The following is a 17,125-nucleotide window of genomic DNA, read 5'->3' as shown; positions in this document are numbered from 1 at the left end:
AAAGTGGTGTACAATCCCATGGGTGGGGTAGCTCACTGGTCAGCCTCGGTAGGGCCACAGGATCCCTCTTCACATACTCCAAAACTAGCTACGTAAAAATTACTGTGACACATTCCAGGGTGTACCACAAGGCATTATGGTGGTATGTCAGTAGTCAATGGCAATACCCACATCTGCTCTCACATACAACAGTTACTCAGGAACATTACAGAACCAGGTGATATTGGCAACATGCTGGCGGATGGATTCAATGCTAACATTACACCCTCTCACTCCCTACAGGGCCACAATCCATGCAGGAACATTGCGGTGTCCCTGCGGTCACACCTACACAGTAGTAACCTGCACTCTATATGTCCTGGGACACTGGCCCCATGTGACTGTCCAGAATCCCAGGCTGTGATGTCCACAAACCTCTGATCGACATGTCCTCCCACTAGGCCACCATATTCAGTAATAGCCTTGTATCAGACATTGTGGCCCCTGAATGACACACAGCAACAATTATCACACTCCACACAGGTGGTGCCACAATGCACAAGTGGGACTATTGCCCTACACACCTGACTGGACTGTTCTGCAAGGCTATGGGGCACATCATCATGGACATCATTCACAGAGACATTGCTGGGCTCCGGTCCTTTGATGCCACCCAGGTTGGACTTGTTAGGGCCAGAGCATGGCTCCTACACCTGGTGGACTCCTTTCATACAGTTATCAGGGTAGTTGATGACGGTACGGGGGTCCACACAGCCTGCATTGTCCTCTCATTGCCTTTCAGCACCGTTGTCCATTCTGGTATTGACAACATACACATCCAGCTGCACATCGAACCCTATGTCTCAGGAGGTTATGCAAAGTGGTTCAAGGACAGGACACACACAATGAGGGTAGCATACCATAGTACCTACTGTATTTCAGTTACACTTGGTATACCACAGTCCTCAGTCATAGGGCCCCTCATGTTCGGTATATGCTTCCCTGAGGTATAGGCTAGCACATAGGGACTTTCCCTGCCTAGCTTTACAGACCACTGCATACAAAGCACCATGATTGATTCACCAGCTGATACTGACTCCATCCATAAGGGTGTCACTGTAACGGATACCTGATATCAATATCATGGCCTCAAGCTGCATGACACGAGGTGCATGAACATCCCCTTTGCATTACACCATTCACCCACTGACTATCACATAGGTGGTAGTCCCCTACATACATGTCACATTGTACGTGTTCATAGTACACACGTATGTCGCACCCACTCCTGTGATAACCATATTGCCACTGTGGCATGGATATCCTTCTACGTGGCCATACTTATCTGTACTGGGTGTGTAGCTGGTACATAGGCACCCATTGTACCTCTGTACTCCAGACGTATAAACACATTCAGGGTACAACACCCCATTTAGGGTGTACCTTACACAACAGCTACGGCTTTACATACCACAACATTAACACGCCATGACGTTTATTGAGCTCCAACGGTTAAAGTATGCGGCTGAACTACGGACACCACGTCTGTACACATTTGCATACTACATACTCAGGGGTGACCTCTGCTGAACAGACAGGGCCCATGTCCACAACAATATTAATGGATATACTCCACATACGCGACATAAGCAAAAGTCACTGTGAGCAACATGCTCATGGATATGTGCACACACGCAATGATGAGTGGGATGTGCTTGAGGGTAACATTCCCAAACTGGACACTCACCATGCTTTGGAACATGATTTCTATGTACATCACGCAGGGACACTCAGTAGCACTGTTCATGTGATACCTCACTTGGTGGATGGGAGACACATGTACGCCAGGGATCACTGCAGTGGCTGTACTGTGCAGAGGTGCAGGTAACACATGGCTCTGCTGTTCACAGGACACTACCCTAGAGAGGTGTCGCTGGGGTGAACACTGTAGTTGTGCTTACACACAGACTTGCCAGACTGCATAGTACCCCACTATGAACCTGTGAAGCTATTACATGTCCTTTGTGCATGGTTAATTGAGTAGCCCTTTCATTTAGATTAGCTATCATGCTATTACAGTGTCCCGTGACTACAAGCCATATGTATCCTGTTATTGTACATTGTACATGCCAATAGACGATACCTTTGGTATGCATGATATGCCTGTTATGCTGTGTAGCATATCTGACATATCTACCTACAATACTATACATTACATATAGTTTACATAGTATCCCATAATGCAAAGCATACTTGCACAGCGGGACCACCTCAGACATGTCATTGTCGTTATATGCCCATACACATGCCAACTGTGACAGTATATCAACATATACTATCCCCTGCTATGGCACGTACTTGTTGGACATATTCTACCACTGACGGCGGGTGGTATGGAATTGTTGCGTTTAAAGCCCTCATGTCGCATCCCTTGTGGTGTCTGTGATGTTTACCTTGTGGCTCACTGCAGGACGCAGAATTTCTACAAGCGTTAGTATGCTCAGCAAGACATCACTACATTAATACCTTTTCCCACTTTATGCATTGCGGACACTTTTAATTAATACAAAACAGGCTATACATACACTAACATAATTAATACAAAACATGCTATACATACACTTACATACCGAGTGTTCTACATACCTTGTTATCGTTCCGGACATTCATATCTATCTCTCTTACACTGTTTAAACAGTTCTATGGTATGAGCATACGGTTTGAATGTCTGGCAAGTCATCCTTATATACGTTGATACCTGTAACATGTGGTTTCCTGCCGCCAATTGGTGTTCCTGAGTGACTTATTACTTGCACATCAGCTGTGCAGCTACTCCATTCGCCAATTACACGGCAACAGTGGGGTATAATTGAATTCTTCACTTAGGCATTGCCCATTTGTCCTACCTTCGGGGAGACGGCCTGTATTGTGTTTTGTTGTGTGTAATTGAAACTGCTATGTGTAGAGACACGTATAGTTTGGATTCATGTCCCCTGTGGATTGTGTGTGATGGCTAGAGTATGTTTTTCTACATGTGAATGTACTTGTCATCCCAACCGTCTGATAAGGGACTATTGCAAACGAAACCTGTAACATCGCCGTTTGTTCCATTATACAACAGTTACGATTTTGCATGGCACCTTTAAATGTGTCTCTCACAAGGTATGTTAACGCTTCTGCAGAGGTAATTGACTGACTGGATGTTTGTGCTGTAATTACAGTCTGTATTACTATAGTTTCTAGTGTGGGGGATGTAGGTGGGTGTACGTAGCATATACAGGTTTGTGGGGCTTGCATTTCTACATATTCCATATATGTGTGTGTGGGCTCCTTCCCTAATTAAAGAGCTATCAGTTAGTAGACTTATGTTACAGGTTATACATTGGGCCATTGTTAATTGGTTTCTATATAGTATGCAGGTGAGGTTGATACTTCCATACCTCCAGAATTACAGCGATATGTAAAGGGATATTTCTAAATGACAGCTATTCCATGTATTTCAGTCCCAGATATTTGCAGTCATTGGAGTTTTGTTGGTAACAGAACCTCTTTGGCATGGGTTGCCACCTTTTTAAATGGCCATTGTGGGATACTTGCAGGACACACATCGGTGTTTACAGGCCGACACATACCCACGGTCAGTACACAGGATAGCACATACTTTTATCCTCAATACATACTTATTGTTGTGGGACTTTGGCTACTTATCATATTGCATGTAACATTTACGTATCCTACATATAGGCATAACTATTTAATGCAACTATTACATATTATATGGGACATAATAATGTCCTACAATCTCGGACAGTTGCCCTTTGTAATGTCTTATGTCAGGACACAACTGCTTAGGGAGGGGCTGTCCCTCCTAATGTGGGACAGGTGGTAACCGTATGCATACGGCTAGCTATACCCACACTTACTGTAATGATCTACTTCTGAGTTGGCACTAACAGACACATGATGCGAGCACACACTCACACATTACAGTCACACGGACACACACATGGCACCCTCCACACACATACACAGACTACGGCAATCACAAACTCAGTCGAACACAGTACCTACGTGGACCGCAACACTGGCAGCAGTAACTAAATGTCCCTTCATATCGTGATAATATTACTCGCGATTCTACTATTCTGGTACTGTGTTCTTTCGGTCTTTCAACCTCGTGGTTACGCGTGTCGGTATGTGACACATTCCATAGTTGGCGGTATCCTATTTATTTGTACCTCCAAGGTTTTATGAATGTCGTTGACCTATCTATATATTTGCAGATATCGGTGAATCCGTATATATCAACATATATCTATCGCCCTTTCTATCTGTTTTATATATATATATGTATATATGCATATATATATATATATATATATATATATATATATATATATATATATATATATCTATATATATATCTGACAGGGAAAGTGACAGGCAAGCTACACTTTTCATTGTGTACTTGGTGTATACTGTTTCCTGGACTCCGCATGTTTGTGTCTTTACCTGTCACATTACACACCTGCCATAGGTACATCTTGGCTGCCATGGTGTTAGGTGATTGTATACATGATTGCGTATTCTACTCCTGGCAGTGGTCGTTTTACCCTTCAGAGCAGGCACTATTGGTACAGGGGTGAATAATGCTGGTTTCACCTGTTCTGGACATCATTGACCATGATCTGTGTGATATTGGGAGAAGCTTAGCCCTGTTTCGCGCATATCCGTATAGTAATTTTTAAACGACGCTTACCAGCAGTGCGCAACTCATATTCCCGCTAACGTGTGCTAAACATGATCTGATGACCTGCATCCAACATGCATTATTCGTGCCTTCGGGATTATGTTACATCCCTTGCAGGACGTGGGACCGGGAACATGCACGACAGTCACTGCATTTACCACTTGGCCATCTGGGATTTGTACACATGTTATGGTGTTTTGTATGTGGAGTATACTATGGCTGTTACTCCATACTGCACTCACATGGGTAGCTCAGTTAGTTTACATATGGATGACTCCAGTTAATGGTATGTCCATGTGATGTTTACTGGATGTGCTCCGGCATTGGGTATGTATATCACAGTGAGCCACACACGATAATGTGCTACACCTTCAAACGACCGTAGGTGGAGCATGCTGGGGTGACGAATACCTGTCATGGGTACACCCCATGCCTTGACACAACATCCATGATTACATTATGTGGAGCCCCTCATTAAGGCAGCAGGGAATCCGTGCAGAGTGTGTGAGGAACAGTGCTTACACACATGTGATCCCACGACTGCCTCTGCTCCATTAAGCGATGGTTGGTTACTCAATGTTGTGGCAACAGCAAACACTGTTTGCCTCGTTTGGTGTATGGCCTCTGACAATCAGGCATGTACCTACCGATGTACCTGGGAACCTATACACACAACACCAACATATGCTGATAGACACATGTACTGTTCAGGTGTTGACATTCCTTGTTCCAATAGCTGTTGTGTGTACAATGTTTGAGGGCTGCCTATGTAGGATTCACACAGTGGGCCACCTATACATTACAATTTACAGGTGGTCGTGTGTGTGTGCCATCCATTTTACTGTGTGTGCAGGTGGAGAGGTGTTTCAGTCCGTAGGGGCCTACACTGTCAGAGTATGTGCTATACGGTCCCTCTTTGCCAAGGCGTAGGCATATTGGGCATGCCTCCATCTGCCTACTGGGGCTGGCACAGTGTGTTTGTGGTCTGAATCCCTCTGTGCCTGTGATGGCCTTGGCAATTGCGGTGGGCTATGAGGGCCTTCACCATTTTGTCCCTGCTGCAGCTGTTTCTGCAGGATCATATTATGTAGCATGGCACATACTATGAAGATGTGGGCACACGTGCCTGGAGAGTACTGCAAGGCTCCACGAGATGTGTCCAAGCAATGGAACCATGATTTCAGCATCCCGAACACACTCTCTATGATGATTCTGGTTTGTGCGTGTGCCTCATTAAGGCGTTCTTGCATGGGTGTGTGTGCATTTCTGATGGGAGTCATCATCCACGGCTCCAGTGCATAGCCAGCATCCCCCACAAGGTGGCCATGTGGGATGTCCCCCCTGACAAATACCTGATACAGCTGTGAGGCGTGCCAGATATGGGAGTCATGGTAGCTTCCAGGGCTGCCAGCACACACATCCATGATAATGCCCTGGGCATTGCACACGACCTGGCAGTTGATGGAGTGGAATCCCTTGCGGTTTATGTAACGCCTACCATGCTCACTGGGTGGTGACTTGATATGTATGTGCGTGCAGTCTATCGCACCCAGTACCTCCGGGTAGTGTGCCACATGGTGGAAGTGATGCATATTGCTGGCCAACTCCTCCTGAGTTTGGGGGAAGTATATATGCTCATTGGCATGTGGTAACATGGCATCCAGGAACTGGTGTAGTACCCTGGATGCTGATGCCTGTGAGATCTCCATTATATCTCCAGTTGGCCTTTGAAAGGTACCTGTGGCTAGTATTCACAAGCTTACACATACCTTCGTGTCCACTGGGATGGGCTCCCCTCTGTTGTTTCTGGTTCTCAGGCATGGCTGGCACAGCTCAACTATTTGCTGTAAGATGTCCCTGTCCACCCTGTAACGCTCTACTATCTCCAGATCATGTAGTCCCTGGTAGGTTACCCTTGGTCTGAACACTCTTCTCCTCCTCCAGGGCCTGGGGTGGTTGTCGGCATCATCCTCCACAACACCGTCAGTCTCTAACACATGGTGATGAATCACAGCTATGGCAGCTCCCAATATGTACATTTTAAAAGTTCCCCATGTGTTTACATATATGGTGCAGTGTTGGGAATACACAGGTGTGTGTAGGGTGCTTTCACACTTTATACTATTGTGCTGTGAACACCAATGATGTCATAGGGTGTGTATGTACGATCGTAGCTACAGGGTATCTTATGTGTTTTACTACAGGAACTACTATTGTGGTGCCTTTGGTGTTGAATTACATTTGGCTGCCGTGAATTACCTCTTGCCCTTCCCTTTACATTTCTGCACATTTCACCTACCATTTTCTGGAATACATCCAGCAGCCTGCTTTCAATTGTACTTTCCTAGACCTAGCTTATCTTGCGTAATGTGTTCTATTGCCAGTCTACTGTTGGTTTGCTTTGCTCTGCTATAACAGTTCTCCTATCTTTGCAATGCAATGCCTCCCCTCCTTTCTTTGCAATCCAATGCCTCCCCTATCCTGTTTTGCAGGTTTCTGCAAGCAGACTTGTCAGTTGCCGTCGATTAGCCACCATGAGTTGATAGGTGTTAATTGCTCAGTTGTACTCCAATTACCCTACTGCGGCATTTCCTTCTTTTCTTCCCCTAACCTTCCTGTTCGTGCTATTGTTCGTGGCGCGTGCATCCACTTACCGGGTTTCAGGCACATTTTCATCCCCGTACACATGCGCTTTCAGGCATCATATGTGCTCTCAGCTAAATGATCCTATACCTACCTCCCCACCCCTGTCCTGCAGCTGTGCTTAGCAACGGCCAGGCCAGATTTGCATTGCTCCAATGTGCTTACAGCTACAGTGGCACACCCCTCTGCTGATGCCATGTATCACCTCTGAGCCACTCCTCAGTGTTATAGTGCTGTGCCGTATGGTACATACTTCATCCAGCGGGACGTTTGCGATTCAGTATTACCTGCCTCATTTGCATGGCATTGACTACTAATTCATAGTTACCACGCCGAACACTGTCGCCAACCCTTAGCAACCCTTGCACCTTGGTTGTGGTGTACCATGCATACCATTGCGTATTATGGTGAAATCCTGATTTGTATTACATTGCGATTTTATGACATTTGTATATATTTTCTTTGTGTTCCAGTTTGCGCACACATGCCCTGTGTTTGTACTGTGCGTTACTGTGGACATGACATTAAATGTTGTTTTTTAGGTGTTGTGCATCTTTTCTTATGCCATTGGCTGTGTATTTAGCCATTGGCATATGTTAACTTTGTAATACATGAGTCTGGTCCACTTCCATAGCTCCGATGTTCTGTTTGGGAAAAAGTAAACTGTATTTTTTGGTTTACATTTCCGTGGGCTTACATTACGCCTGAACCACTTCATGAATCACTATATGTCTTCATTTGCATGGTGCGATGGGGTGATTAGCATACCTAAGCCGAGGGCTGTGCAGTTCTGGCGTACGCCGGTAGTGCACATGGAATTGGATCGTACCTGAATTGCTCGGCGGCCATATTTGGCATTATACCGCCTATGCTACGCCTGCGCCTGGCGCAAGCTTCATGAATCCCAGGGAATATATTTCACAAGTATTCTTTTATACAATTATCATCAATCCACCATTACATAAATTAATCATATTTTGCATTCCATTATACCTCACTCCTCCTCCTCCAAAACATCCTGCCATTTCTTTTTATTGCCTTGGATTATGTTTTTCTGGGACTTCTGCTTGTTAGGCCACCAAAAATGACCTTACTCAGAAGAGGAGAACTTGGGACTAAAAAACATTTTTGATACTCTTTGTATCAATTTACTTCTAACATCTCAGTATTTAAGAATGTGATTAGCTGCTGTACCAAACACACAACCAGACTCAAACGTGCATTCATAATTGCATTTTTATTTTCAACTCATCAGAAAAATTCTGGGAGTGCAACCAAGCATTCCTCCTAATCATCTCTGACAATGCTGCAATTATAGCAATAGTATCATCCCCTGCCAAGGCACTTTTCTACTTTTCAGAGCACGTTTTCACACCTGAGAAACATCAGAAACAATATTCTTTAACATACACCTTTTGTTCTGTAAGCAATGATGCAGAAAACTCATCTGAACTATACATTTATCTCAAAACAAACTTCCACATAAAACATTGGTAGTTAAACACTTTAAAAGCTATCATGCTGGACAGTGCCAGTTACTTTCCCTAAGATTCTAGCCACCTGCCTAGTTAATCAGAGGGACTTACACACAAAGAAGACATGATCTTATGAGCAAAGGTCACTGGGGACACTGAAGCAGGGTCCCCAAACAAAAGGGTTTGGATAAGAGGTGAGGCTAAGTATACCCAAAATTTCTTAAACCCTTTCTCAGGCAAAGCCTCAATGAACAGAGAAGGGCTACAAGCTTTTTAGAGGACCTCTCCCAGCACTGGATCACAACATCTGCTTGGGTCTGTATATCTGTATGTCATCAGAGGAACCAACTGTTCCAACAAAGAGATGTCAGAGTCTTCAGACACAGGAAACCCTTCAAAAAGAGGATTCTTAGCAGACTGATTGGGGTGGAAGCACTTTATAACCTGGGTATGCACCCTGAAGCCAACTGTCTGCATCACAAATCTATCTATAGCCACCATCTCAGGTGGGAAACCAGTTGGAGGCTGCTGTCCCACAATGTGGAGGATCTTCTGTCTATTTTTGGCAAGCATTACACTAGTGGGAGAGTCACATAGGGGAAGTGTCAATACTACATCAGATTCTGCACTCCTGACTTCCCCCCTCACCTAAACATTTTGGTTTTCTTATATCTGCAGGAGGGAATGGTACAGCTCCACAGGATGTGTCTGACTCTCATCTAACAAACAGATGTGGAACTACAGCCACACCAGGATACCTGGATATAACAAAAGGCAAGTGGTCTGACAGCCTGCCTGAAGCTAACACTATTGCAGAAACACAAGCCACAGGCTTAGGCATATTTTTGATGTATTATTTCACTTGTTTGTTTAGATGCAGATGGGGAAGATGGGGGTGGAGTCTGAGTCCATCAAGTAAGGAGACATGAAACTACTTAACTCAACACCAAGTACTGGCTGAATTGTCAGCCCAGTAAGAAGATGGACAAATCCCTCTGTTATCCTGCTGAATAGCAATCTGAAGACTATTTCTGTAGGGATACCATTCTGAATAATGCACTAAGAAAATTATAGTATTTTCAGTTACACAATTCAGAGCATAAAATACATGCATAAAAGTCCCCTTATTTTGGAAAAAAGGCTAGTTTCAGTTGAAATGAATAGATACAACCTAAAACAGTATTAGACAAGAAATAAATCATAAACTGATGAAACATTCCTGTCAGAAATGTTAACATACAGAATAGTGCCAAAATAGTAATGTAAAATGAAATAATCATTTAAAATGCTGTAATCCTACTCAAACACCTCAAATAATCATAGCTCTAAAGAAAAAATGCAATATCAGCAAGCCTTCCTGTCAAAACATACAACTGAAGTTTTTCATCAACAGGACTTACTGAGCTAGACAAAGTAAAAAGAGAATCATATACAAAATTTCTAATGACAAAAAAGTCAAAAGCAACAAAATATACTATTCAAGCACTGATAGAAAAGGAAGAGGGAGGAAATAAAACCCAAAAGGAGTTTCTTTTCTGAGGTTTGGAGCTGATGGCACAAAGTTTCAGAGAAGCAATATCCCAAGAGATCTTTCTCTGACTGTGGCACGAGAAAAACTGAAAGGGTCCTTGTTTGTGAGTATGAAGGGCTATGGTGCTCCTGCCAGGTAACTGGTTCTTAACCCTCACAGAGAGGCAGTGGGATAAGTTCTGAGTTTTGACAGACTGACAGAGGAGGGTAGCAGACTACTACTACCCATATGTCAATAAGGCAGTGAGTCTGTTGAACATATGCCTTTTCCGAGGAGAAATCCAGAAAGCATCCCAGAAATTTTCTGAGTGAGGTAGTAATGGAAGAGGATTTTTTAATTTTGAGCTGGACTCCTAGACTGGCAATAGATTGTTTTTACCCATGTAAGAGACTCCCGACACTTGCAGATAGACTCTGTATTTTTTAACACCTTTATTGAATTAACACTTAAGATATATGTATACAGTTATATAAAAGAAAATAAACCTTGTTAATACATTCACAGTCACAAACACTATACTCTACATACATACTTTTTTACAATTATCATCATTCTAACATGACATAAATCACTCAGTTCCTGCCTTTCCAGAAACCTCACTCCTTCTCCAAAACACCATTCTGCGTGTTTTGTTCCCACATTTTCCATTTTTAATAAGTAGTTTTCCCTATCCTTTTCTAAAGATCCCCCTTCCAGTTCTTTTCTCTCTGTTACAATATTCAGTACTTCAAATACAGTTGATGTAGACTTTGATTCCATTTTCTAGTAACTACTTTTTTGGCAGCCACCAGACATGAACTTAACAAGGCCTTACTATGTCTAGGCAGTTCAGATCCTGTATCACAGTTCAAAAAATCACGTTCTTAGTTACACCCATTTGCTCATCCAGTATTTCTGAGAGAATATCCTGTAAAGAATTTTTAAAATCTGCTCATGCATTACACTGCCAAAATATATGTTCCTAGTTACCTCTTTTTTCCCCTCTACACCTCCAACATCTGCTATCTACCCAAGGAAAAATTTTTTGGAGTCTGCCTAGGGTATAAAAATACACATACAAACACTTCCAAGAAAAAATCCTAAATCTTCTAGAATCTGTTGCATATCTGGGAGCCATACATTTGTCTCCCCATTGTTTACTTGTGAATTGCTTATCCAGTCTCTCTTCCAATATTTTAAACTAATCTGATTGATTCCTATAGTTATCTGGCAATATGCCCTACTAATTGACCCTTTTTAACAGCAGCTTCTGTTCTAGATTCACCTAAAATCTCTATCAGAGCAGGTCTTTCACTTAGGATTCTCTTATCCCTCTCCCTTTGACTATACTCTGGGATCAGTCCTTGATAGGGAAGGCAATCTGTAGCTTGCAGTCCAAATATCTTCTTGGCCTCTTCCCATTCTATTACCTTTTCTTCTCTAGTTATTTGCTACCAATATCTTGGTTTCTTTGACAGTTTTCTCAAGTAAATTCCAGCCTCCTCTTGTCTTTTCTCTTTACCCCTAACTGCAGTCATCCCTATATGCAGAATCTCATTTCTCCATTCTCATGTTGGCTTACTTCTTAGAATACTGTCTTTTACTTTAAGAATATATATTCTGTATGGCTATTTCCCGTAACGATCAACATTCAAAATTCCACTCTCTCCTTATTTCTTGAATTTCCCCCTTGCTTTATAATTATGCCTTTACACTCTGAATTATATATTTCTGCTTGTGTTATGTGCAGGAGCCTTAATTTTGTAGCTGTAAAATATCCCATCAAATTAGGTAATCCTAAATTACACTGTTCTATTGGAAGGATCAACATATCCCACTTGAGCCTTGCCGTCTTCCTCTCACAGATGAAATCCATCACTCTTTACTAATTACTGTCCGCAATCTCCTCTGAATGATAAAAATATGCCTGACCTGTGTATACAGGGGTTGGGAGGATGGCCTAATGGTTAAGGTCTTTGCCTTGCAAACACAAGGTGCAGGGTTCGAGTCTCACAAGGGATAATTGGCTAAGCTTAAAATGGCTTGCAAGGGCAGTTAGCTTAGTACTAACCTATGAACCTATGAACAACTAAAGGGACTAAAAATGGACTAAAAACATTTTCACTGCTTGTATCCTGCTATCCATATACATAAACAAGAGCTTCCAGTTTATCAGTTTTGTATTAATTAGAAGTTATGTACCTACCATAACGTTCCATGTTAGTTGTCTTCTCTCGCCTTCTTTCTTGCTGGATGGGTTCGGAGCCGATCCTCGGCTCCGACTCGGCACTTGCTTTAGCTCGAGAACTCCTTTTACCAGCTCGAGGCAACCCTATATCCCATGATGCAAGGCGGAACTACCTCAGATCTCGTTTGGCAGCTAACTGACCCTGCTAAAGACTATCCTAACATAATTAGGAACCATGGTTCCTAAAAGAAGTCCTCATAACAATGCTCCAGAGGAAGCAATCTAATAGGAACTCTCCAAGATCTGTCCAGGCCAGGGGAAGGAGGGAGGGCATAAGAAAGAAGCGAGAGAAGACAACTAACATGGAAGCGTTATGGTAGGTACATAACTTCTAAATGTTAAGTTGTCAATCTCGCCTTCATTCTTGCTGGATGGGACCGCGTCCCTAGCACCTGTATCCTGGGTGGCTCAATGGAACAGACTCTTGAGAACTGTGGAACCAAAACTGGCCCTATCTCTGGAGGCCAAATCCAACTTGTAATGAGACACAAAGGTATGAGGTGTGGCCCAAGTAGCTGCTGCACAAATAGTGTCAATGGGAAGTCTATCCTGAAAGGCTACAGAAGTGGATAGACTCCTGGTCGAATGTGCTTTAGGCTTAGAAGATAGTTGTTTGCCCCTTAGAGAGTACACATAGGAAATGGTGGAAGTCAACCATCTAGATAAGGTCACTTTAGAAACTGGAAGATCTAACCTGTTTTCTGCATAGGAGACAAACAATTGGTCTGATTTTCTAATTTGTTTAGTCCTATGCAAGTAGTACCTGAGCTGACGATGAACATCCAAACATGCAGCTTCTGTTCAGCTCTGTCAGAATAGTTAGGAAAGAAAACTGGTAGATCAATAGATTGGTTAATATTGGTTTGAGATACAACCTTGGGAAGAAAGGAAGGGTTAGTTCTGAGCGAAACCCTATCCTTATGAAAAACCAGATAAGGTGAACGAATACAGAGGGCCTGAATCTCAGAAACTCTTCTTGCAGAAGTAACAGCCAGTAAAAATATAGTTTTCCACGTCAATAACTTTAAAGAACACGTAGCAGGCGGTTCGAAGGAGGTAGAATTAGGGATGCCAACATTAAGTTTAGATCCCATTGCGGAGGAGGATGTTTCACAGGTGGTTTTAGGAGAAAAACTCCTCTTAAAAAGGCTTTGCATAACCTATGAGACATGATGTTATTGTCATGCAAGCCAACATGATACTTGGAAATAGCAGCCAGTTGTACTTTGACTGTAGATGACGAAGATCCCGAATGAAAAACCTCCGCCAGGAAATCCAAAACAGAATGTACAGGAGCGGTAAAAGGATCAATATTTCTGGCGTTTGCCCAAATCGAAAAACGTCGCCACTTGCTAGCATAAACAGTTCTAGTGGACGACTTTAAAGAAGACACTAAAATGTCTTTGACTGAGTCAGAAATCATTGGTAGCCTGGCTAGGGAAGGAAGTGGAGCAACCAAGCAGTGAGGTTGAGAGAATGAATGGCCCGGTGCTGCTGACCCGACTGGTGGATCAAAAGATCCGGAACTGGGTCCAGATGCCAGGGCTGCACCAGAAGATGATGATGTAGAAACGGAAACCAAATTTGTCGAGGCCAATATGGAGCAATGAGGATCAATTTGGCTCTCAAAACGGTGGCTTTCTGAATGACTTGTGGAATCAATGGAAAGGGAGGAAAAGCATAAAGAAGTCCCCGAGGCCAATCCTGGGTTAGAGAGTCTCTCAAGGGTTGGCCTGGAAGAGGAAATAGTGTGAAGTAATCTGGGCACTTGCTGTTTTGAGGGGTAGCAAAAAGATCGCAACAAGGGGTGCCCCACTTCAGAAAAATCTGATCCACTACAGATTGATTGAGAGACCACTCGTGAGGCATCAGAATAGATCTGCTTAGCCTGTCCGCCAATAGGTTGGACCTGCCGGGGATGTGCGTTGCTATCAGAAACCGCTGAGAAGAGATCGCCTATTGCCAAAGTCTGAGAGCTTCTCGACATAAGGGATAGTTCCTGGTTCCGCCCTGTTTGTTGATGTACCAGACCACGGACATGTTGTCCGTCTGTACTGCAATAGTCCCTGTGGGAAGAAAGTCGTCGAGGGCTTGCAACGTTAAAAGCACTGCTCTCATCTCCAGGACATTTATGTGCAGGTGGTATTCTATGGGTTGCCACGTCCCGTGGACCATCCTGCCCTGATAATGCCCCCACCGGATCAGAGAGGCATCCGTGGTGACTGTGGCAACTGGAGGAGGGGAACAAAGGGTCGGCCCTGATGAAGAAGAGGGAAGATATCCACCATCGTAGATGAGCCCTGCATGACTGTGTTACCAAGATTTCGTGTCTCATGGGCAGATCGTGGTACGACCACTGCGTGAATAACATCCACTGCAGGAGACGCATGTGGAAGCGAGCCAGTGGAAGAAGAACAATGGCCGCAGCCATTAGGCCTAGAACTTTCAAGACAAACCTGGCTTTGATCTTGTTGCTTTGTAACAGAAGCTGAACAAATTTCTGGATGTCCAGAATCCTTTGATCTGTTAGCCTGGCTAACATTTTGTGATATTTAACTCTGCGCCTATAAAGGTGATAGATTGGCAAGGCAGCAGAGAGGATTTTCAAAATTTACCGAAATTCCTAGTCTCTTGCAAAGCTGTAGGGTGTAGTCTCTGGACCGAAGAAGCTGATGCTTGGAGGTGGCGGAGAGGAGCCAGTCGTCCAAATAAGGAAACACCTGGAATCCTCGACGTCTCAGGTGAGCTGTGACCACTGCCATGCATTTGGTGAACACTCTGGGGGCTGAAGTGAGGCCAAAGGGCAGTGCTCTGAATTGGTAATGACTGGCTCCCAGCCGAAAGCAGAGAAACCTTCTGGAGCGTCTGTGAATCTTTATGTGATAGTACGCATCTTGAAGGTCTATAGAGCACATCCAGTTGTCCTTGCCCAGAAAGGGCAGAATGGATTAGCGTGACCATCCGGAATCTTGCCTTTTTGACAGACTTGTTTAGTCTGCTTAGGTCTAGTATTGGTCTCCAATCTCCCGTCCTTTTGGGGACCAAAAAGAATCTTGAGTAGAAGCCGGATCCTACTTGGTCTGCCGGCACTGTTTGGATGGCTCTTTTTTCCAGGAGTTTTGAAACTTCCTGTCTTGCCAAATCCCTTTGACCGGGTGAGATGTCTGGAAGGGATTGTAGAGGTATGGGAAACCTTTCGAAGGGGATTTTGTAACCCTCGGATATGATCGACTGTACCCACTTCTCTTGTGATAGGGATTGCCAGGCTACTGGGTACAGCGAAATTCTTCCCCCGACTGCCTCCAAGGGTAGACAGTCGGGCAACACCTCAGGGATGCTGAAAGGGCTTCTCAGGAAGAGGCTCCCTGTTGCCCTGGTTCTGAGGACCCCCCCTGCCTCTAGGGCGGCGTCTATTATTGTTACCCCCTCTGCCTCTGGGGGTAAACTGACCACGTGTGTCCGGTGTAGCTCCTTGGGCTTTACGGAACCACATCTTCCCCCCTTTCTGACCCTTGGGATATGGTCTAGAAGGAGTGGAAAACTGGACTCCAACGGCAGAAAGAGTTTTACCGTCCTGCTCACATCTGGTCAAAGTATCCTTCACCTGAGGTCCGAACAAAGCCGAACCGTCAAAGGGGGTGTTGGTGAAGAACGCCTTAAAGGGGTCCAAAATTACACAGCCGCATCCAGGCTTGGCGTCTAAGAGCAACACCTGTGCCTGCGGCCCTGCTCGCTCCATCGGCCGCATAAGATATGAGCCGCATGGAGGAGTTAGATATGGAATTCAGGATAGCAAGCTGTGAGGCAATCTTTCCTGAGCCCCAGCAGCAGAAGGATCCTGGACTACTTCTCCCAGTTCCTTGAGAATATCTCGTTGAAGCCTGGTGAAGTGACAAAGGTAATTCAGCGAACGCATAGCAAAGGTCGCTGAAGAAAACATCCGCTTTCCATACCTGTCCATGGTCCTAGAATCCTTATTAGGAGGATGGACAGGTACTGAAGGATCCGCCAGTTCCTTCTTAGTGGCCGCCGCTACCACCATAGCATCCACAGAGACACCTTTGGACAGGAACTGTTTATCCGAAGGGGCCGTGATGAACTTGGATGGTCTCCTGGGGACAGGTTCCACAGAATCTGGAGCCGCCCACTCCTTCCGAGCCACTACCTGCATGAGTGGGTCAAAAGGCGGAGACACCCAGGAGGTGGAGGGTCGGGATCCAAAAGCCTCCAGGTATACCGACTCATCCTCGGAGGGGTCAATGGAGGGCCAATTCCCCTCTGTTTGAGGAGCTCAAGGATGTCTGAAAATGAGACATCCTCAGAGGGGGACCGTGGGGAACCCTCCGACTCATCTAAGTCGGTATCAGATGTAGTAGACTCAGGGGAGTCTGTGTGTTTCCTCTTACACGTCCTCTTCCGAGGGGGTTCCCCTGCAGGGTCAGGAGAAACCTCGGAAGAGGAGGAAATTCCCAGTGGGGAAACCTGGGGCGATGGATCCCTGGGCCTGAGAGCAAGAGGCT

Source organism: Protopterus annectens, chromosome 4.part0 (assembly GCF_019279795.1).
Source record: "Protopterus annectens isolate FY-2018-M chromosome 4.part0, PAN1.0, whole genome shotgun sequence".
Taxonomy (NCBI): Eukaryota; Metazoa; Chordata; order Ceratodontiformes; family Protopteridae; genus Protopterus; species Protopterus annectens.
This window is presented reverse-complemented; position numbering follows the sequence as displayed.